Source organism: Cupressus sempervirens, chromosome 6 (assembly GCF_028749045.1).
Source record: "Cupressus sempervirens isolate cs-2001-9-10 chromosome 6, ASM2874904v1, whole genome shotgun sequence".
NCBI lineage: Eukaryota > Viridiplantae > Streptophyta > Pinopsida > Cupressales > Cupressaceae > Cupressus > Cupressus sempervirens.
In genome coordinates this window covers 448,264,328-448,287,089 of record NC_143123.1, presented here as the reverse complement: position 1 = coordinate 448,287,089, position 22,762 = coordinate 448,264,328, and the positions used below count along the sequence as shown (strand labels likewise).

The following is a 22,762-nucleotide window of genomic DNA, read 5'->3' as shown; positions in this document are numbered from 1 at the left end:
TACAATAGCTACCTTCCAAATGTATATATCAATGAAAAATCATCACCTTTCATGACATAATCCACATATTCAAAATAGTAACCACCATGAACCAAGTTAGAGGGTGGAACAAGGTTTCACCTCAAATTCTCTCTCACAGAGAAGAATACATTACAAGGAATTTCACTTCAAATTTTTCCCTTATAGAGAAGAGATCACACTTCAAAATTCTCCCCCATTCTCCCTCTAAAAACAACAATCCTGGGAAGTCAGATCCTCTAGTTACTCTCTTAGAGCTCTCTTCGTCTTAGGATACCTGTCGAACTCCCTCTGAATCTAATATCAAACTTCTAACTTTCTAGCGATAAGTTGTTATTTCCTCATGATGTACACAAGGTTAAGCCCATTAAATTCATGTAGTCACACACATGTAGTTTAGACCCCCTCTAAGTATCAATCTTCAGAGCTCCTACGTTGCCTTTAAAGAATTGTCACACACCCTCTTAATGAAAGAATACTCATAATCTCAATCATCGGGAATATTCACATCAAATGGCCCACTTTATTTCGCATAAACTTTAGATGAGTAATGAATTCTAGATCATAGCTTCTTTTGGAACTACTGTCATAAGATTGAGTCTACACAATATTCAATGGCATGTGTAAGGTACCTATTGCCCCACTTTTCATCCTCTAACCGATTAGCAAAAGTGAATGCCTGTGTTATAGTGAGATGAGTGAGTTCTTAGTGGTGATTGAGTCTAGGTCTAATCCTTGACTCTAGGTCTAATCCCTCTTAGGTGGAACGAATCTCCATCGGATTTCTCCTTTTTCCCTTCTCCCCATTTCATACCCAGGTAGTTTTTCTTTTTATTGAAGTGATCTTATGGGTAGGTTAGTACCTAGTCCGGTGGAGATTAATGTTACTCATGCAATGATCAATTACAAGTTATGTCCGCTTTCAGCCTATCACTTTTACAATAGAAACAGAAGCTTGTGGCGAGTTTGCAACCCATGAAGATGATTTCCCGCAAAAGGCACCAAATGATACACATGGATCAAAAACACGAAAATAGCAAGGTACCCTATGGCGAATCCGTGTTCCCTTTGCAACTATGACCTTAGAAAATGTTTAAGATTCGTCACAACACTCATAATCGTCCCGCTAGAAAACTCAGAACAAACTTCTCCTCGGCGATTTTTTAACCCATGTAGTTAGTTTTTCGAAAAGACAGTTTAGAGGGGAAAGAAATGATAAGTGGGCTCCTACAGAATCTTCACACCTCACTTAGGCATTTCCGATCCCAAAGGATAATGGTCAAAAGTTCAATTAAGAAAGGAAGCATTGGCGGACAAACAAAAATTGTCTTCTCCTTGGCAAGTTTTTAACCCATGAAAACAATTTCATGAATTTTAAAGAAAATCAACCCAGTAATCAAATTGGATCCGCAATTTGTGCATAAAATGTCTTAGAATTATAATAGAAAGAATCTAACCATTGCAGAAAAGAGTTAATGAAATTCAACTTAGCAGAAATTCTCCCATGGAGTACTCTATTTGTAACTTCCCGAAACTTAAAAGGAAAACGGGAAAGTAAGTTGTGGGAAGATAGAAGTTACCGTTGAGCCAACAAAACAATGAAAAGACCCCTAGATATCCATTAAACCCCCGCATTTACTGTTTCAATGGATCTCTTCTTCAATTCATTCGTGTGGCAGGAATTCTGAAGATCAATGGATGAATCGAGGCTCTCATATATATGGAAACATGAACAGTTGAACAAACTACCACTCTTTCTTTGAACTGCAATTCTGTTAATGTGCATAACTTTTTCAAAAAGCCAGTATCTGTTGCATTAGCTATTCTTTTTACTTTCTTAATTCAAAACTCATTCTCAAAACAATGGCAACCAAATTTGCGGCTTTTGACGGGTTGAACGGAATCAAATCCCAATTGCAAAATTTCACAGATACCTCTCTCCGTTCCTACGACATGGAGAATTTTCAAAAAAGAGTGAATTTTGAGCAAATTCATCCCATCACTGAGAGGCTTCGAGAATGTGGGTTGGTCGAGGTAGCTGGTTTTCCGGTTGCAATTCAGGCCCCAGAATTGATCTATGAATGTATACATCGTTACAACCCAAAGACAAGGCAAATTATACTACCGGATAACATAGTGTTGATTTCAATTGACAGGCAAATTGTGGTGAATTGCCTACGAGTACCAAAATGAGAGGAATTCTCAAACTTGACCTTCGAAGGAGTCGTTTCTGAGTTCTCCGCGAAAAAGATGATGTGGAGGAAAGAAATCATGCAAACATGGTTCCAAAAACCATGGAGTGCCAAGAGTAAGGTCCCTAAGACCTTGTTTAGAACCAACCTCAAACCAGGGATTATTGATATCTTGGTCCTTTTGCATAGATTGAAAGGTGAGGTAGAGGCTTTGAATTTCATTGAGCAATATTTCTTTTTAGTGCAAGTCATCTGCTCTGACACCCAATATATTGATTGGGCTCATGAGGTAAGCGAAATTTTGTCCAATGCTCTCCGTGCCGCAAAGTTTTACAATACATTCTATATGTCCTCTTTCCTCATCTATATGTTAGCTTCCTTACAACTGTGGCCAGGCCTCCCAAGAGTGGAAAATTTTCCTAATGATGTGAAATCTTATGAGTTTTACCCATGCTTATAGTTGGAAAATAGCTATGCAAAATATGTAAAGTTAATGATGCATTCACTATGAGGATTTGTAGGGAGCTACAGAGATGTCCAAAAAGGAGATTCAATCCTGAAGCCATAGCAACCATCAGCCAATTTGGGAGTTATTTCATCTAATTCTCATCCTTTTCTTTTTTTGCGTCTTTTAGCTTTCAATGGTTTCCCCTTAAAGCTACCAAGATATCCCAATGATATGATCGTGCTGATCGAGATCTTGTAGCAAGCTATTCAAGTGAACATGTTGAGTGGGAGCCTGAAAAAGAAAGGGTACGAATTCCCCATGAAGGTAGGGGCTTTCAGCTGTGACACCCATTTGGATGCCAGGAACATGTTGAGGGTGTTTGAAATGAAATATAAATTGGAAATGTACAAAGTATTGAGGCCCATCTTCGACCCGAATGGGTACGCATGGGATGTTTTGCAAATTGGAAGTGTTATCAAGCACATTACCACCATTGAGGACTATTGGGCCAATTGCAAGAATGAGTTTGAGAGTTCTGATTGTGCTTTCGCCAGACTAACAGTTGATTAGGTGAAAATGTACAAAGTCAATATTGATGTGGAAGGAGTGGAGGATGATGCTCAGAACATGTATAACAATACTTACCTGACTAAGCTAAGAGGCACTCCACTAAGTTCAGAGCCTTGTGAAGATTCTAAGGAAGAGCTAGATATAATGTTGGCTCGAATCTATAACAGGACCGGGAAATGGGTCAAATGGACCACAACTAGAAGGAGTCAAAGCAAAAGCACAACCGCTCAAGCTTCCCCAACAGTTGCAGCAGCTTCCTCCTCCCAGGGTGGCACATCAGGTGCAACCTTGGCCATTATCCAAGGGCTAGTACAACCATCAGATGGAGGTGATCAACCTCCCAACAAAAGTATTCCCTTAACTAAGACTTGTTAGGACAGCTCCCTTCTAGTGATCGGAACTCCATCAGAGGCGGAGGAATTAAAAGAAGGTGCAATCACTCTTATCATCTCGCCTCATAGCAGTCCAATCCCATATGTAAGTGTTGCACTACTCCTTCCAAGTAGTCCCCAAGTGCAAGTAGTAGATCTTGGAGATGGAGGGAGCAGTGAGAGTGACTTGACTGAATCTAATGAGGCAACGAAGAAGACTTCAAAGGCAGAAAAGGGCTCGGATTCTTCAAAGCTTGTTTTACAGGCCCCGAAGAATCCTTTCTCTTCGGCCACAAAAACACTCACCTCGGTCAAGAGAAAGATGTTTAGCATAGATGCTCTTGGGACTGCTTCCAAGGTGATCAGCATAGATTCATGGCTTGAGGACACCTTGGACAGAAAAAGAAAGAGGAGAGATGAAGGAGCTCTTTATCTCTGGCTATCCACTCTAGATCAGCACTAAGCAAAGTCAACAAGCAGAAGACTTTGTCCGTTCTCGAACAAGATCCTAAAACAGGGCATCTAACAATGGAAATTGCAAAGCCCACTAAAGAAGGAAGAATCGAAGATATGTCTACAAATGATTTTGCCCTACATTCTGTGGATCTCGGGGAGGTCAGACATGACACCAAGGTTGGCTTATGGAAATCAACAAATGAGGTAATAGAGGGACAGCTTGAAATCCTTAAATTATCAAAGGTTAGAATGAAGGCGAAAAACCATGAACTTAACGACTTCAACAAGCAGTTCGTTACCCCGTTGGCAAGCATCTCTGGAATGTCAATCACTAGTGATCCTACTACTACCGATGTCCAAGCACTCATCTCTCAGCTCCAAGAAGATAAACACTTCGAGCAAATAGTTATAGAGTGGAGCGAGAAACTCAAGTTAGAAGGACTCGACATTATAGAGCAGACTGGCAATGCAATACTGAGGCTCGAAACAGAGAAGGACAACATTTCAGCAAATAGAGCCACCCTGGCAACAGAGAAAGCTAAGAGTGAAGATTGTGTCTCTTTACTGAAGATGATTATCCATATGAAAGCTAAGGAGGCTGTGGAAGCAAAGATCTTGCTTAAAGGAGATGAACCTTTATTTGAGTGGCTCCAAAGCATGCAATTCAAGTCTGCGATGATCATGGCAGCAGAGGATGGACTTAAGGAAACAAAAGCTAAAGTGAAAAAGGATCAAGATTGAGACTATGAACTCCTAAGAGGTCTACATACAGACTCACAGACTATTGTTCAAGGGAAGGGAATCATTGGAGTAGCCGTCATGCAAACGAACTTCTCCAGTTACATAGATAGTTTGACAGGGATATCTTCCGGTCACCAGAACAGAATTTTTGAGCTCCAAAAACTTGGCGGGTGTGCACCCGTAGCCATGGAGGAAATAAAAGATCGATTAAATGTTGTCAAAGATTTAGCGAGAGAGCATTCCAAATGGCTCTTAAGATACACTAGTGTACATGTTCATAAGCATGAGGAATTGATTCCAATCATTATTGCCGCCAAGGCTTAATGGGAAAAATCAAAAAAGGGAAAGAAGGCGAAGTGATTCATATTTTCACCCCTTTCATATTTTGATGTAATGATTGTAATGGACAAATTGGCTACTTGCCATTTGTCATTTCGGAGGAGATGAACCGATTTAAGTTCCTCTTGTAATGGTCATCTTAGAATCCTATATGTACTAGATTGAAAGATTAATAAAAGGTCGGCTAATTTTTGGTGTGAAATACTTGATGTTGCAAAGACAATTGAATGGTATTTTATGTCAATTATTTTTTGTTCCATTATGTTTAATGTTAGTTTTGCGTTTTCTCTTTCGTCTGATTTTAATCAAGGAATGAACAGAGTTTCACTCCCCTGTTTCTAAGCAACAAACCAAAGATAATAGTATTGTTATCATAGGTTCAAGAGAAATCTCTTTTGTGTTTTCTTTCAAGTTAGTCTTTCTGTCTCTGTGGTTAGTTTCCTACTGGTATCAATTTAGTTTTAGTTAGCATGCATCATCGAATCATTATGCCTTGTGGGTTCATAAGATGTGTGAATTCATAGGCTTAGTTAATCCTAAAATAGCAACTCTTGCCTAAGTTCCTATTTAGGCCTAGCTTGGTTTTCCTTTTCTGTTCTCGAGTTATGAACACACCCCATTTTGGATTTAGAAACAAACATAATTCATTGCAAATCACTATGCAATAGGGAGTTGTGCCTAAGAATTCAGAGGAAAGTTAGTCATTTAAAACAACTTTCCAACTGTTCTAACCAAATGTCGTTCACAAATTTGGGCGTTTAAGAGTTAAATCAAAAGAACAATCTATTTACCAACAGTACCAACCTTCTTTTCCTGCAAGAACATCCTAGACATAAAGAATTAGATCAAGACAAATAACTCTTACAGTATGTCTAGAATTATAATTAAGAGAGAGACTACAATGAGTAAATAAGAATGCTTACCTACATACGAGTATCCATAGACAGATGAGAATGGAACATCTCCTTTCCAAAGATGGTCCAAGTGGGAATGGAACATTTGTTATGATCATTCCCCACCACAATGTAAAATTCCCACTCATTCCATTTTAGAGTGAAAACATTTCTTTCAATTTGCTTTGACAATGAGCATGTAATCCATTCGTGATCCTAGTGTATATTTGAATGGACATAATTGTTTCCATCCCTGTGGTGAAACATTGTTAATCGGATCATATATTTCCCATCTCATAACAGGAGTTAGTCCTTTTCACAATTTTTTCATAAGGACAATCACTCAAGAGCACTCTTCTCATTCCATGTCGACACCTTTTCCCTTCAGCAAAGATATCTTTGGATGGCAACCTATTATTAGCTCTAGATAGAAATAATACACACCCATCAGAATATAATATTAAATCAAGCAGCAACGCTTCCCTTTTGTTAAATTATCAAACCTTTGATTCGCTCTTTGCTTTATTTGCTTATTTTGGGTGGCCATGTAATTCATAGTTTGACCACCCTTTTCGTTGTTCAATGATCACTCAAACCCACTTCGTGGTACCCACATGAGATGTAAGCCTGAATGAGTGTAGTTCTTATTCATGACAACTTGAGGTTATATCGCCTTCATTTCTCGTATATTAATTATTGTTGCATGTTATTCTTCTACATTGACCATTTCATCCTCTCTTTGATCAAATCTCCATGACGATCAGTCATATACATTGTATTTTGTAGACGAAAGGGTTTGAGTGTTATCGTTTTATATCAGTAAAGATCAAACTGGAGAGGAATGAGGTCTACGTCAAAGGTGGAATGACCGGTTTCACCAAACAAGGTCTCCTCACATGAGCAATACTTTCCCTTCCATGATTAATCTCTCAGTTCTTCCCGTATTAATCTCTCGTTATCTTAACCCATTATCTTGACTCTTCCTCTACTTTATTCTGCTAGCACCTAGCCAAATACATGATGAAGATCTGGGATATGTGGATGAAATCTATGTATTGCTGATAAAGAAAGCATTCAAATGATAGAGCTGAATTTAGAGAGTCAGACTGGAAAAGACTGGAAACAAAGTGTGCTCGACTTCCTCGGGCAAATGAATTTGCAGCAGGATACCATAATAGGGTAAGTACAGAAATTTTCAAACCATTCTTGGTGTTTTTTCATCATCAGATAGCTTTTGAGTGTTGTGAATTAGATTATGTGATTGCAAGATTCAAGCATTCAGTATCTTCCAATGCTCTCTTTTCTCTTTATAAATCTACCAAATTTCTAGACATGAAGCATAGGTAGTTTACACTTGCTGTTGATGGTTATGCCATTGAGGAGCTGATAATTAATAGGGTTAATACAAGAGGCTAAGTGGAAATCGGGAATAAAAAGGAATGCACTAGAAGTATTTCTGCAACACAGTCTTTTGGCAGCGAATAACAAATAGGATGAGGGACCATCTTTGATAGTGAGTATGATGTAGTTTCATGTATGATCTTTAGTAGCAAGCAGAAGTATATTTGGGCCAGACAATCAGTGAAAAAAATTACTGTAATTATTAAAAGCTCAGGTAGAACATGTCTAGCAAAATGCAAGTGTGAAAAAATTAGTATGTTTTCAATATTTTATTTCATCTAGTGGTAATATGTATTGATGATTCTTAAATACTATGCTCCTTTCCCGAGTAGACTTATATTTGAAAAGTGACTGGTTTTTCTTAGCCGCCACACAATATATAAATTAGATATTATCTCTCTAGATTATGTATTCATTTTATTTGAAAAGTGACTGTTTTTTCTTAGCTGCCACACAATATATAAATTAGATATTATCTCTCTAAATTAAGTATTCGTTCTTACTTATTCTCTTATCTTCTATGTCGTTGGCTGTGTAGCTCAAATGAAACCCTTATTAAATCTCTTCCTCTTCATTCTATCTGACAGCCTTTATGTGCATAGTTTCCCATAACATTAAGGATCTCTCCATGACAGCTGACCATTTTCTGTACATCAGAGATAGTATGGCTTGGCTCGAGATAGTATTGCAGTGAGAAACATGGTCTATAAATAAGGAAATGTTCGCCTAATGTGTCTTCGCGACAAGCATAATGCACTGATTAAACATTAATTTAAGAACTGACTTCTTATCATAACACTAGTGCAGATTCATATGCTTTTCTTTTGCACTTCAGTAAGTTCAAAGATATTTCTTCAGCATTGCATGCGAATTGCCTTTCTTAATGCAATATATTACTAATGCCTTTAGAATTGCACATCCATAATGTATAAAATTTGAATCTTCAATATGTGTCTGACTTGGTCTACTTTGTTCCTTTTCTTCCTTTGTTGTTTACTATAACTTGCATAAAGTTTCCTTGGTCAGTAGTCACCATTGGTTCTTGATCTTTCATTCCCCATCGCTCACCAAACATTGGCAACTTGATCTGCTACAGTAGAGACATTTGGCTGAGATCTGATTTCCTTCTTCTTGGTCATTCTCTTTTTATTTTATACAATTGCAGTCTGGCTCTAATACCATGTTAATGTTTTATGGATCGCTTTCCTGCAAATGTACTAACATTGCCATTGTTATTGGTGTGTTCCAAATGCAGTTTTGAAGACTTATAAAAATGAGAGGAGTGTTACAAAATTCGAGAATTGGCAGATTAATGGATTTCCGAATGATTGATTTACAGAGGAACAAATGTGTTCCTTATAAAGAATTACAAGGACGTTGTTTCTAAAAGAAACAACGTAGACTGAAGACGAAATTAGAAACAAAACTGAAGACAGGATAGGAAACATTCCTATCTGGACTGAAGACAAAAGAGACAAGATAGGAAACATTCCTATCTAGACTGAAAGACGGACTACAGACAAGTAGTTGACCATTATAGAAAGTATTTAACTAAGGAGATAATATCTTAATAAAGATATTAAAGATACTATCTTAATACCCTCTCTTAATGGTCAACGCACGGATGTTCACATTCTAGGATAATTGAGACCCTCCCTGGATCTACAGAATGTTGAAACTAAGAAGCTTTGCCCGAAGAGTGCTATGACTCAGAACATATATTGCAATTACAAAACTTCATTTTTGTGGAAAAAACGATAAAACCCAGAATCTCACGCAACCTTGCGTATTACAAACAACATGAAATGATTTTTAAGGAGAAAATCAACAAACCCAAAAAAAAACCAGAAATAGATTTAGAAGGTGAAAAATGCAGCTTCGCCTTGATCAGGAAGCTTGACAACTTGTGTTGTTGGCTGGGAATCATTTTGCCTTGCTTCGGCAGCCAAACGTTTCCAGCACTCGAACTTCATTTGGCCAAACTTGTGACAGTAATTACACTGTACATTTTGCTTCGTAGAGCCATCCAGGGATTGAGCAAAAGGTTGATGCTAGAAAGGCTGAGAAGACTGATGGTTGCCGATGTTCTGTTGAAAGGATTTTGCAACAAATGCCTACTCTGAGGAGGCTGTAGAAGCACTGCTACCAAACTATTGTTTCCAACGATCTTGCTGGGAAGTTTGGTGCATAATTCTGGAAACTTTAGATCAACATTAGTTGACGTAATGTTAAGTGTTTCTATGAAGTCCTCATAGGACGATGGTAGACTTTCAGAGTGATGACTACCATATCCTCTTCCTCCATTTTCCGACCAATAGCTTCGAGCTGATCGCGGATGTCCTTAATCTTTTTCAGATGCTCTTGCAAGGACATACATTCATCCATCATAATGGAGAACAGCTGATTTTTTCAGAAAGAATGCCCAACTCTTGTCAGATGTTTCATGCAACTCCTTCAAATATTTCCAGATTTCTGCAACTAACTTGTCGGAAGGAATCTGCAGTAGCTGATCATCGATAACAAAGAGCTTAAGAAGCATAATAGCCTCTCGATTGCGATCATCAAACTTGTCCTATTCTACTTGGTCAGAGGTCGAACGAGTCTTTGTGCATAGAACAAGCTCATCCAAACGACAATACACGAAGATGGTTAACATGCACTGCTTCCAGTGGTTATAATTGTGGCTATTGAATCGTAGATTGCCCTCCAACATCAGATTAGTCAAAGATGACATTTCGAAGAATTCAGGTACAAACTTCAAGACTTAAATTCAATAGGCATAGATTTCAAGGCAAATTCCTAGCTGACCTAGAAGAGAGCTCGAAAAACCCAAAAGAAATATGCTGCCGTTTTCTAGATCCGTTGGCTCGAAAATTGAGGCACAAAAATCGAAACACCTAGAAAAAATGGACAACTCAATTGAGCTCTCTAAAAATCCATCAAGAATTTGAAATCAAAAAAATTCGACCCCAAAAATTAGGGTTTCGAGCAAAACGCTAGCCAGCTACTTGGAAGGTTGAAGTTTGCAGGAAAAAATGGCGGATTGTTGATAAAAAAAGGTCGGTTTTTGTTCTAGAAAGAGTCCCTCAACTAGAGACGACTGTGTAAGAGGGAGTGTGAGCCAAAAAAACTCTATTTCACTATTGCAGGCGCGCAAAAGTGCCAAATCCTGTCTGCAAAAAACGGTAGTAAAAAATGCCAAAAAACTCACAATTTCAAGCCCTGTACACTGCGCATGAGCTTGTTGGGATGTCGATTGCGCATGAGACGCCAAACACCAAAAAAACGAACGCCAAAAAACTAGAAAAACGAACGCCAAACACCGAAAAAACACATTGGTTGTGATTTTTCAAAGAAAAAACCAGACGCTAACACAAACCCACAATTTTCAAAATCGGATGCCAAACAAAAACCCTAGCCGTGATTGGATGACCGAACAAAAACCCTAGCCGAGTTGTTTGTGAAAGACCAAAAATAATTTTTAAAAATCTTAACAAATAATTTCAATAGAAATTATAAATTTTTCGAAAAAAATTAAGTATTTGCTCTAATACCATGTTACCAGATTCAAGAATTGGCAGATTAACGGATTTCCGAATGATTGATTTATAGAGGAACAAATGTGTTCCTTATTAAGAATTACAAGGACGTTGTTTCTTTTTAGAAACAACGTAGACTGAAGACGAAATTAAAAACAAAACTGAAGACAGAATAGGAAACATTCCTAAATGAACTGAAGACAAAAGAGACAAGATAGGAAACATTCCTATCTAGAATGAAAGACAGAGTACAAACAAGTAGTTGAACATTATAGAAAGTATTTAACTAAGGAGATAATATCTTAATAAAGATATTAAAGATATTATCTTAATAAGCAGACATGTCTCACAAAGTGTGAGACATGTCTCTACGGTTAATCATCATTAGATAATAATAATAATAATATATTAAAGATAATATAAATGACCATATATTATTATTATTATTATTATATATATATATAAGAATATTTGTCTAAATGATGATTTACCATCAACAATGTATCTCATGATCAAATCAATCCGACTGAAGCTACAAACTTAACAATGTCCCATTACAAACCCCAGTCAGAACTTGATTTTCATTATTTATTTAATTAAAACTGCTGCTCTAGGCATTAATAATAATTGCTGCGACAAATACATTGCTGTTTCATAGACCCCTGGTCACAGCATCAAATAACTAAGTATTGGCAATTAAAAGAAGTCAAGGGGCCACCCCAAAATAAAGACAATTAAGCAATTAAATGAAATCAAGGGACCACCCCAAAAATAAAGACAATCAAGCAATTAAATGAAATCAAGGGACCACCCCAAAATAAAGACAATTAAGCAATTAAACGAAATCAATGGACCACCCCAAAATAAAGACAATTAAACAATTAAATGAAATCAAGTAACCAACCCAGAATAATACAGACAATCAACATTGGCAATGAATAATTAAAAAAATGCCGACTAAGAGCCATTAAACCATCTATACCATTAGCTTTTAAATTTGTTGTGGTATGAAGAAATACTATGCTTATGTATTTATGTCAATTAAGGTAAGGTGTAAATATATATACTTACACCATATTATATTCAATCAATTGAACATGTCAAAGGAAGGAGGGGAGAACAAGGACGAGGGCCCATGGAAGATCCCTCACTAGATATACCACCTCAAGAAAAGGGTTAAGGACCATGAGGCCGAAGAGGACAAGGTTTTGCTCTTGGACCTAGGATTGAGGGTCATTTTAAGGCCACCATGTTGCAGTCGGCCCCACTAACCCCATATTGGTTATTGTTGAAGTGAACTAGAGGAGATCCTCAATTATAAGAGGTGACGAGATTGACATGATGGAGGGGAACGGCATACAAGCCTCTCACTAGGTACACCACCTCATAAGAATGGTTAAGGACCATGAGGCAAAGGGAGCAAGGTAGAGGATATTTGGGACCTTGGGTAGAGGATATTTGGAATACCTCATCATGCCTTCCATCACAACCCTCATTATGGTTTAACTCCCACCAAATCATTTAGATTTGTTATGCAAATTTATGTATTCCTTCACCCTAGAATTGGATGTGTTTCATGAGTTGTATCTGAATTATTGTCTAACTTGGATTGCAGGGTTCCTAAACAAACTTATTTCATCATATTTTTTAATAAAGGATTGTACCTCTAGCTATATTACGTTTTTTGTTTCGCTTGGGCCTGTGAATTCAGGCCTAAGTACAAGGCAATCCAAGAGAGGAACATTACATCCTAATGCAAATTGAATAAAGCACTGAAAGCTGCAATTAAGACGTTGCTCTTTTGTGACAGAATTCATAACAAAGACAAGCAAAGCCTTGACAAAGTTTGTAAACATTGAGCAGCAGATTAAGCTACTAGGAGTTGCGTAGTCATCCATTTTCAATATTGCAGAATAATTTGCAGGGTTTCCCATTGAAGACTGAAGCTATATGTGAGTATGGCAAAGGGAATCTATAAGACAACAGCACGTGAAGAACTCAAAATGACAGCAGAACACAATCATCTTTGTAAATTATTTGTTAATGTTATAATTCTGTCGGATAAATTATATATGAGATATATAATATATGACAATGTTATATATGGAATAATTATCTTATATTAAGAGTGATATATATATATATATATATATATATATATATATATATATATATATATATATATATATATATTGAGAGTATATTAATTGTGTTATAACTATAACTAATGTAAGTTAATATATTAAAGAGACATGTCTCTTCAAGAGGCATGCTTCTTTATATCATATATATATTCATTGGAATAGTAACTTGAAAAACACATAAAAATTCTACAAGTGCTATTACAAGTTACAGATCCTATTTCACTAACATGGTATCAGAGCACGTTCAATCATAGGGATCTTTTGATATCTACATGATGAATAGAAAAATACTGTGATATTTTTCCTGAGTTGAAGCAGAGTGAGGGCAGGTAAATTGTAGACACAAATGGAAACGGCCTTCAAACAGGCAGATACTGCTAGTACTGAACTGGAATGTTTCTGAGCATTACACAAGCAAGAGGAATTGACAGCTTCTACCCGAATTGAAAGCTTGCAATAATCAGTCAGGCAGCAAAAAAGAACTTGAAAGACAACTACAGATTTGATACGAAAATCTGCTTGTGGAACAAGCTAATTTGGAGAAACTTTAACAGGAATATAAGGAAACTACAACTCAATAAAATGATACTAACACTATAGTTGACAGAAATCCTGTACCGGTATAGTTACACTCGCACCAGGTTGATATGGATATATTAGAAACTGATAAGGTTGTGAATGGCAGTAACCTTGAACTACAGAATCTTCTTGGCAATTGCTGATATTCTGCCCACTTATGACTGAGCATAGACTAAAATGTTTTCCAAGGGTTTTCATAAGTCACGGTCACTGTGTTGTGATACTAGTAGCATAAACTTTTAGGTTTATCTTCATGCAACACTACTGTTATTTGTGGCACCCACGAAAGCTAGCAGGAAGTAGAAGCCGAAATTAAGAAATACGAAGAAATATTAAGGAATATAAATTTCTATTTTATGTCTCCAGTGATATAACAGTTCTCATCATATGGAAGACACGAGTTGTTCAATAGAAACAATGATGAACATACAGCGAGAAGAGTTTAGAGTAAATGCGACTGGTGATCATTATTAGATTTTAAGCAGCGATTTATATTGATAACAGAAACTCTTCATCCTTTGGAATATCCTGTAAATCATTTAAGAAACATTATTAGTGAATAAATCAAGATAACGAACTCAACATTTTCAGATCTTCAACATCTTTTGCGATTGATAATAGATATATTGTTCTCTATTCAACATCTAATATTTATCTGGGGTCTGAATGGAGTGCATTCTGCCCATCATTGAATGCCGCATATCTGAACATTGTGTGGAGTACCAAGACTTTCTGATTTTGGCATGTGTCTCCGAAGTTGCTTAGGGCCATAGTTCGAGACTCTTGAATTGACTTTTTGTGCTTCTGTAATCTACTGAGCTTAACTCTGGAAATTGAAGATTTAAATGGTTTGACATCATTGCGAAATGGGCCAACGCGGGCATTCAAGCTCCCTGTCGAATAGAGTTGCACAGATATTGTGAGCATCTTGTCTTTAAGAATTTAAGAAATATTGAGCACAGTGGTCAGCCCATATATTGTTTCTTAATTAAGATTTCCAAGGTAGTTGGAATATTTTGGTCTCGAGCATCTCCCGATTGGAGAGAAGCATCTGCCCCTCCGTAGGGGACTGCAGAGCAACCTTCACTCGTCCTACCATAATTTTGTGTGGATCAAACTACAATCAAAGGTGGCAAAGGAAAATTAAACTCTTTTACTCCCCCCATGTGGATTGGTCAACAGATTTACATGGAAGACGAGCATATATGTGTTGATACCTGACGCTCAACATGGAATCCTCTGACATGGGCTCGCTAATCAGAAATGTTGAGAAAATACTTGTGTAGAAATCAGTGGTTGTGATTAATGTGTGTGTTTCAGTTCAATTTCACACTTGGTGCGGTGATTTGTTACCTGTAGTTGGATTCGTGTTGACTGAGCACATAATGTGCCACAGATGGGATGAGCCTCACAATGGACGCTTTGTCGCTGTACTGATTGGGAGTACTACATATGCATTACAGTCTGCATGGATTCAAACTCAGTGAATTGACTATAACATCAATGTTGAAAAGGCAAATCATCCAATTCAATGTACTTGAGTTCACGCACAAAGGGCACTTGGAAATGATAGTGAAAGATGAATCGTACAAAGCTACGAAGGAACTTGATCGATTTCACCTGGGTTTCTTCCTACGCACACAAGAGGCTTGGATCCATGTCCTTCATGAGCTCCAGTGTAGCAACATCTACTATGTCTTCAAGAGTACACTCATGATCGAGAAAAGTTGAGATGAAGTCTATCATATACGATGAGATACAAAATATGTTCAATAATATAAGAGTGAGAAATCTAACATTGTAAGAGGGAATGATAACGAATGTTCTATTTCCATTTGAACCGTCCTTATATGGGGAGCAGACAAGACGTCCTCATTGGAGTAATTTATATTATTATTGCAAATAAGTATTTATTATCCTCGGGTATTGCATGTATCTACTTATTGTAGTCTCTCTCTTATTTTATATTTCTATAATTACTATAAAGAGCTATTTGCCTTGATCTTTTCCTTTGTCTCTGAGGATGTTCTTGCAAGAAAAGAAGATTGGTACATTAGGCATGCTACCAAATATTGTGCAGACTCAATCTTATGATAGTAGCTACAAAGAAGCTGTGATTTAGGATTCATTACTCATCTGACGATCAGGTTGGATAATTTGAGTCTCTTGAAGCGAATATCCTTAATGATTGACATTATGAGAGGGAGTCTGACAGTTCACTAGAGGCAACCTTGGAGAAAGAGAGAGAGCAGAAAATAAAATGCTTCAATCAAACTTTTGATGATCTTGGTTCAGAAGGAGTAGACCTTGTTGATGGATTCTCCACTAGTCAGGAACTATAACAGCTATAGGACTATGATTCATGGGATAAAGTCTCATGTTTGTAGGCTGGAAGACCTTATGCTATCAGGATACCTATTGAACTAGGGAAGCATTACATGACTTGCTACCAAGAGGTTAGAAGGATGATAACAGATTTAGAGGAAGTTTGACACTTCATCGGAAAGAACCTTTTGCTAAGAGGTTAGAAAAGGTGATATCAAACTAAGAGGGAGAAACCTTATTCTCTAACATGTTTTATGGTGAATGATGTGACAACGCCACATGACAGTATTCATGGAGACTTCATGGGAACTTTTGATGTCATACATGTATGAGCCTGTCCCTTGTGTACATCATGAAGAAGTGACGACTTCTAAATGATTATGACTTGTATTAGGAGAAGTTGTTGTAAAGTAACGTCCTTACAATAACTTGTAGCATAATTCTTTTTTTTTTAAAGTGTTTCATGTAAGGGCTTTATCTTGTAAATCAACAACTAGGCGGTTGATATCATTAATTTGATTATCTACAAGTTGTTTGTATAGATATATTTTCGGTACTTGGTGTATATCATGCCCTAATATTTTGATAGGCCATTACCACATTGAGTACTCGATGAATATCATTTAGTTGATGTTCTGATAGGCCATTACTCAGAGTATTTGGTGAATATCATTTGATTGATATTCTGATAGGCCAATGCTCATGTTACCAAATATGATATCAAATAGTAATTGGTGAATATCATATGTTGATATTCTGATAGGCCAATACTTACATGATATCATATTCTAGAAATCTTCTGATCAAAGATTTCCTATATATATTATTTTTGAAATATTACCTATGGTGTAATATCTATGTGTTTTATCCTTCTTCATTAAGAGGGAGTGTTAATGTTATAATTCTATCGGATAAATTATATATGAGATATATAATATATGGCAATGTTATATATGGAATAATTATCTTATATTAAGAGTGATATATATATATATATATATATATATATATATATTGAGAGTATATTAATTGTGTTATAACTATAACTACTGTAAGTTAATATATTAAAGAGACATGTCTCTTCAAAAGGCATGCTTCTTTATATCATATATATATTCATTGGAATAGTAACTTGAAAAACACATAAAAATTCTACAAGTGCTATTACAAGTTACAGATCCTATTTCACTAACATTATTAAACAAAATATGTAAATAATTTTACTATCTATAAAATTCCTCGTCACATACCTGCACTGCCCCATGCAGAGCTAGTCTTTAGCCATTATACTGACACTATATTTATTGTTCAAAATAGCTATAAATTGAATAGAAAGGATACGTAATGAATTGGCTTCAATGACCTGTGTGCAGCCATGTGCAATAACTAGAGAGGTTTATATTTTAACTTTTTCCTATTGATTCCTATATGAGGAGGACGGAACGGACATTGAACTTATACAACTATAGAACAGAAATGAATAAATAAATTTAGGTTACAGAATAGGGAAACTTACAGTTTAGAAACTGAGATCTAGATTATGTTCGAGCTATGCGCATCTAGAGTTTGCCCATCACTCTTATCATCGAGGGCTTATCTATATCGTGTTTTCATTGACGCTTCAAGTTGTATCCAGGGCTGCCTACTTTTCTTTTGAAGAGATGCTCTGAAAAGAAGGGGAACAGAATTGAAATCACTTTTGACTATTTCGATTATGATCTTTGCGAGGCTGATGCAGATGGATGAAAGATTTGCCACTGGCCCCACGATACCTTAGACTTATCTTCTGCTTTGTTACCATTTTCAGAACCCAAAAAACTGCATCAACCAATATATTAAGGGCTGAAAATAATTAAAGATTTTCCTTCTGAATATAGGATATCTATATGGTGACTTTTGTGTTTCTTGCGTCACTCATCATATGATTTAAAGTTGCTCATGAGACGTCCACAGGCTTCGAAATCCTCGTTCCTTCGTCGATCCTTCACTGCCGCAACTGCATTGAGCAATAACAGAAGTTCTCGACGGAGCTTTTTCTTTTGCAGCATGTATAGCTGTTATGGATTTCCTCGTTGTAGTATGCTGTTTTGCCCATCCTTGGTTGCAGCAATGGAGTCGCGCAATAAACCCTAAACGTAGCAAAGCCCAGAAGCCCTAAAACCACCAAAGCCCTCGAAATGAGAGGAAAATCATGAATCATTTGCTGCAAATATAGCTGTTTGGGTTCTCGAAAATGGTTACAAAGGAGAAGATTAGTCTCATCTTCATCCATCTGCTGGAGTAGTTCTAATTCGCTACCTCTTTAACTGCGTTGTTTATATTCAACATTTTCTTAGTTGCGTTTAGGGTTACATCCATGCATTGTAACTCAAATTTAAGGGAAAAAAAAAATCAATACTAATATTTAAAAAATAGATATTGTCAAAGGGTCGTTGGTCTATTGATGAAGTTGAAAGGTTCACAAAGAGTGTAGAGATCAAGTCTTGCTAAGTGCAAGGCCCTGATATCTATAAGGGAAGGGATGAGGCCACAATTGTGTTCGTGGTGAATTTGAATTTTAACTATTCTACAATTAGGAAAAAGGTGGAGTGTGATAGCGTGAATGTGTGGATTTTAACAATTATCTGGTTTTTTTTTGCATGCAAAAAAATAAAAATATAAAAAGTTTCCATGTAAATCTAGATTTTTAGTTTTAAATTGTAGAACAAAACTAAATTCACTTTTAAAAAATAGAAACTTATAAAACTTGAATTTGCATACAACGAAAAAAAATAGAAAATAAATGTTGTTTAATGTCTAAATATTACAAGTTTAACTTTAATTAAAATATATATTAGCATTATCTATGATAAAATAATATTCATATATCATTATTCTCTCTAATTATGCAAAGAGGTGTAACCTTACAATGCTAGTAGACTCTATAGGATGTCGCGAATGTAACAATGTAAGAAAAAAGAATTGTTTTGTATTCTAATACCAAGTGGACTAACAAAAAATGCATCAAAATGTGGATCAAATTACACCACCCCAAATCTGGTATCCCATTCGCCCATACCCATTATCTTGATTGGCAAGAGTAGTATAAGAATCGATATGTTTGTAAGGGAAATCGTGCATTTGGAGGGTGAGTCGAGAGGATTTATTGATGTTGTTTTATTTGTATTTCACCAGTGAATACACATCTTGTCATCTTCAAGCTCAATGATTTATTTATCTATGTTGTTTTTAGAAAGGATCGCAAGAACTTTCTTCCTCGTTGTCTAAGAATGTTTTTGGAAAGCACATTAATACATGTGCTAAGATATAGGAGGAAACCATTGAAGCTCGTAGAGCAGTAGGCAACTTGTGTATTTATCAAGTAGGTCTATTGATGTTAGTGGATTCTAATAACCATGATGAGTTAAGGGGCCTCAAATGGTTGGACGAGTAGCCTCTATCTTATATAGTATTTGTGGTGTTCAGAAGAATAAACATTTTGTTAAGGAAGAAAATTACAAATTTGGCTAATTCACTCATGGTTAGTGACCATTGATTCCTATGGGTTGTACATGGGTACAAATATGGGATTCTTCCTCCTTAAAACTAAAATTTCTCATCTTTTGCCATAAGGTTTTGAAAGTCGAACTAGGGATTGTGGGTTGGTTGCTTAATTACATTTAAAAAGAATAGAAATACTAGTTTCAAAAATTATATAACCCAAAAGTTTGCATTTAGCAATCCAAAAAGAACTTTTCTTTGGATTCAATGAATTTCAATATTTCCTATATCAATTCAATACTTATTTCATATCAACAATGTGATTAGATTGGTTTTTTTTTTAAATACCATCAAATTGTCCATGTAGGCAATGATGCATTTGTTAACCAAGCCCTTGAAGGGAACATCCATGGCTCATTGAAATGTAGCACCCACATTTATTAGTCCAAAAGACATGTATCTATATGTAAATGTACTTTTTTTTTTTGTGAGTGTTGTTTTTAACCTATCCTCTTCTTATACCCTCACTTGATTGTAACTAGACTATACATCTAAGAAGGACATCATTTTCAAGCCATTTGTGATTTGCAATGCCTCTTGTGAAGAGGGAAACAAGTGATTTTCCTTTTGAGAAGATCATTTTAAATTTTTGAAATCAACATAAAGTTTGATCATTATGTTCTTCTTATGTACATGCATCAAATTTGCAACCCATGTAGAGTGCCTAATTGAAAAAATTATTCATACATCCAGAAATTTCTACACTTTCTTCTAAGTTAATGGTCCAATGACTGGATTGATTGATATTTATCATTAATGAAATGGTTTAGCATCTGATTTCAAATGTATGTTATACATAATTACTTTGGAATTATATGTTTTCAAATCTTCATAGCTAGATGCTATGACACATTTGTATTTTATTAGCAACTAAATCATGTTATTCATTTCTTGTTTAGTGTGCCAATTTTAACCATCTTCGAGTCTTCCTTAGTACCCAGATTATACGTTGCACAATCATCTTTATCGAAGATCCTTTCTAGCTCATCCATCCCCTTGGCAATGAAATATTTTCATAGAATGACCACACCATCCTCATCCTCAGCTTTAGTTTCAACCTTTCCTTCAAGTTCACCATCAAACAACTATTTTTCAAACACACCACTACACATTATGAACTCTATAATATATTGATCATCTTTAAGTACTTAAAAAGTTTTACATGATGCCAAGGATAGATGGGGTGGCAACCAATTTAACTAAGTATCTTTTCAATTTAGTTCTTTCCACGGGCTGCAATGCATTGGCTAATATATAGCCAATGCATCGATGACATAATTTCTTCTTTTGGAGATCAATGTTATAATAAAAGCTTGGAAATATTTGATTAGATCATAGACACTCTTTTTGTATCCAAGCACTGTCTTGTTGTTACAAGAGTAAAGTCTTCTCACATACCTAATTACCAAATGTGAATTCCCTTCAAAAAATAACACTTTGATCATTTTTTGTAGTATGATAAGGAACCCTCGTACCATAAATTCCTATTCTACAACATTGTTGGTGCATATAAATTACAATCTATAAGCAATATATAAAGAGTTTCCTTTTGGATTGATCAATTAGATGCATTCTATATCTCCATGCTTGCATTTGGACTCATCGAACCTCAACTTCTAGACTCCTTGATTCTTGATTGGTGACTGAGATATGGTTTTTCCTTACCCTTAACTTTTGGCAACTTACTTGTTGTAATAGATGGAATAACATCAATCAAAGAGGTGCATGCTTTGGAAGAATATCTCTTTTCATTATCTATTGTTGGATCATCATTAGGACTATTGGAAACTAGTTTCTCAAGTTCTTCATATTTAAAATTTATCTCTTCTACTAGTTTCTTGAGTTGGGACATATTTTCTTTGTTAGAGTAAAAGGTTAATTTAATTTCATTTATTAAATTGTATTTACTCCCTTCTTAAGATTTCATTTTATGCACCTTGCATTTCCATTTGATAATTAATTACTAATTATTAAATTTCATTTACCTCTTAGGGTTTTCCTTTTAGGTTTTCGATCTCCTTCTATCAGGAATGATCTTTTGTAAATATCTTAATTATTTTCATTCTGATAATACAGTACGCATATTTTCATAACAAAACCCTTGCCTCTTCTTTGCTTTTTGTTCTTTGTGACAAGTTCTTACATGTAGGTATTCTTCGGGATTTGTGGATTTGTATTGCTCAAATCCTTCATGGTATAAGAGTGAGATTTGTTCTAGCTTGTTCAACATTTGGAGAAAAAGAAGAATGAGGGTTTCACATAATAGATTTGGCATTTTTTGAGTATTTTATGTGAAAATAGGGGGTCTTTGATTTTTTGAAGCACTTTAAGGCCAAATAGAACTCACGGTTGGACTCAGAAGGCATCAAAACCCCCATTTACATATAAAATTTGTCCAATTTGGGCACAGTTGGAATCTGAGACAAAATAATATTGCTTCTAGATTGGGCAAGTTTCTTGAGGCAATGATTTTATGATTTTCGACAAGAAAATTGAGATTTTTTGGTTCGAGAATCAGGATTTTTGCACCAAATCTATATTTTTGACTCATGGTTCAAGATTTTTGGTGCACAAATCAAGATTTTTTGTTCGAAAATTGTGCTTTTTGTGTGCAAATTGAGGTACTTTTGCATGAAAATTACTAAATTTTGGCATAGATCCCAAGGCATTTGGTACATGTTTTTTGCTTGAAGTCAGATGATCCTTTTTATCTTATGAGGGGCATAACTTTCTCGTCTTAGTTGCATTTTTCAATTTGAAAGAAGTGTCAAAAAGCTCTTCTCGAGCACTTTCTAGATTCTTTGTCTTTTCACTAGTGTTTTATATCAAGTATTGTCTTTTCACTAGTATTTTATATCAGGTATTTGTGATACTCAACTAAAATTTGCATTCCTTTTGCAAGTTGGGGTTTGGTTTTTTGCATTGTGGGGGGGTTTTTTCATTATTTTCTATTACAATATTAGCATATTAGAAAACTTGAAAACCCCTTCTTAAAACAATGACCAAGACCTCTTCTTATCTAATACTTCTAAACCCACACAACTATCACACATGGTAATTTCATATGCAACGGCTTCTCTATTCAAAGGGTTTGTGGTCTTGTCTAGATACAATGTAGCCAGTATTTCAAAGTCAATACTAGACTTTGCAACGTAGGAATAAGATGGATGAAGCCTACTTTAATGGCTTGTTTGGTACCATCAACG

At 35.8% G+C, this 22,762-nt stretch overlaps 1 long non-coding RNA gene across 1 annotated transcript in view; it reads right to left on the bottom strand.

Annotated features, from left to right (window-relative positions):
• The window catches only part of LOC149553001 (uncharacterized), a 30,153-nt gene extending 11,810 nt beyond the window's left edge, over positions 1-18,343 (bottom strand). Inside the window, exon 1 of the long non-coding RNA XR_016353386.1 lies at positions 17,533-18,343. This is a non-coding gene — a long non-coding RNA (uncharacterized LOC149553001). The remainder of the gene's footprint in view (positions 1-17,532) is intronic.
• Positions 18,344-22,762: the final 4,419 nt, after the last annotated feature.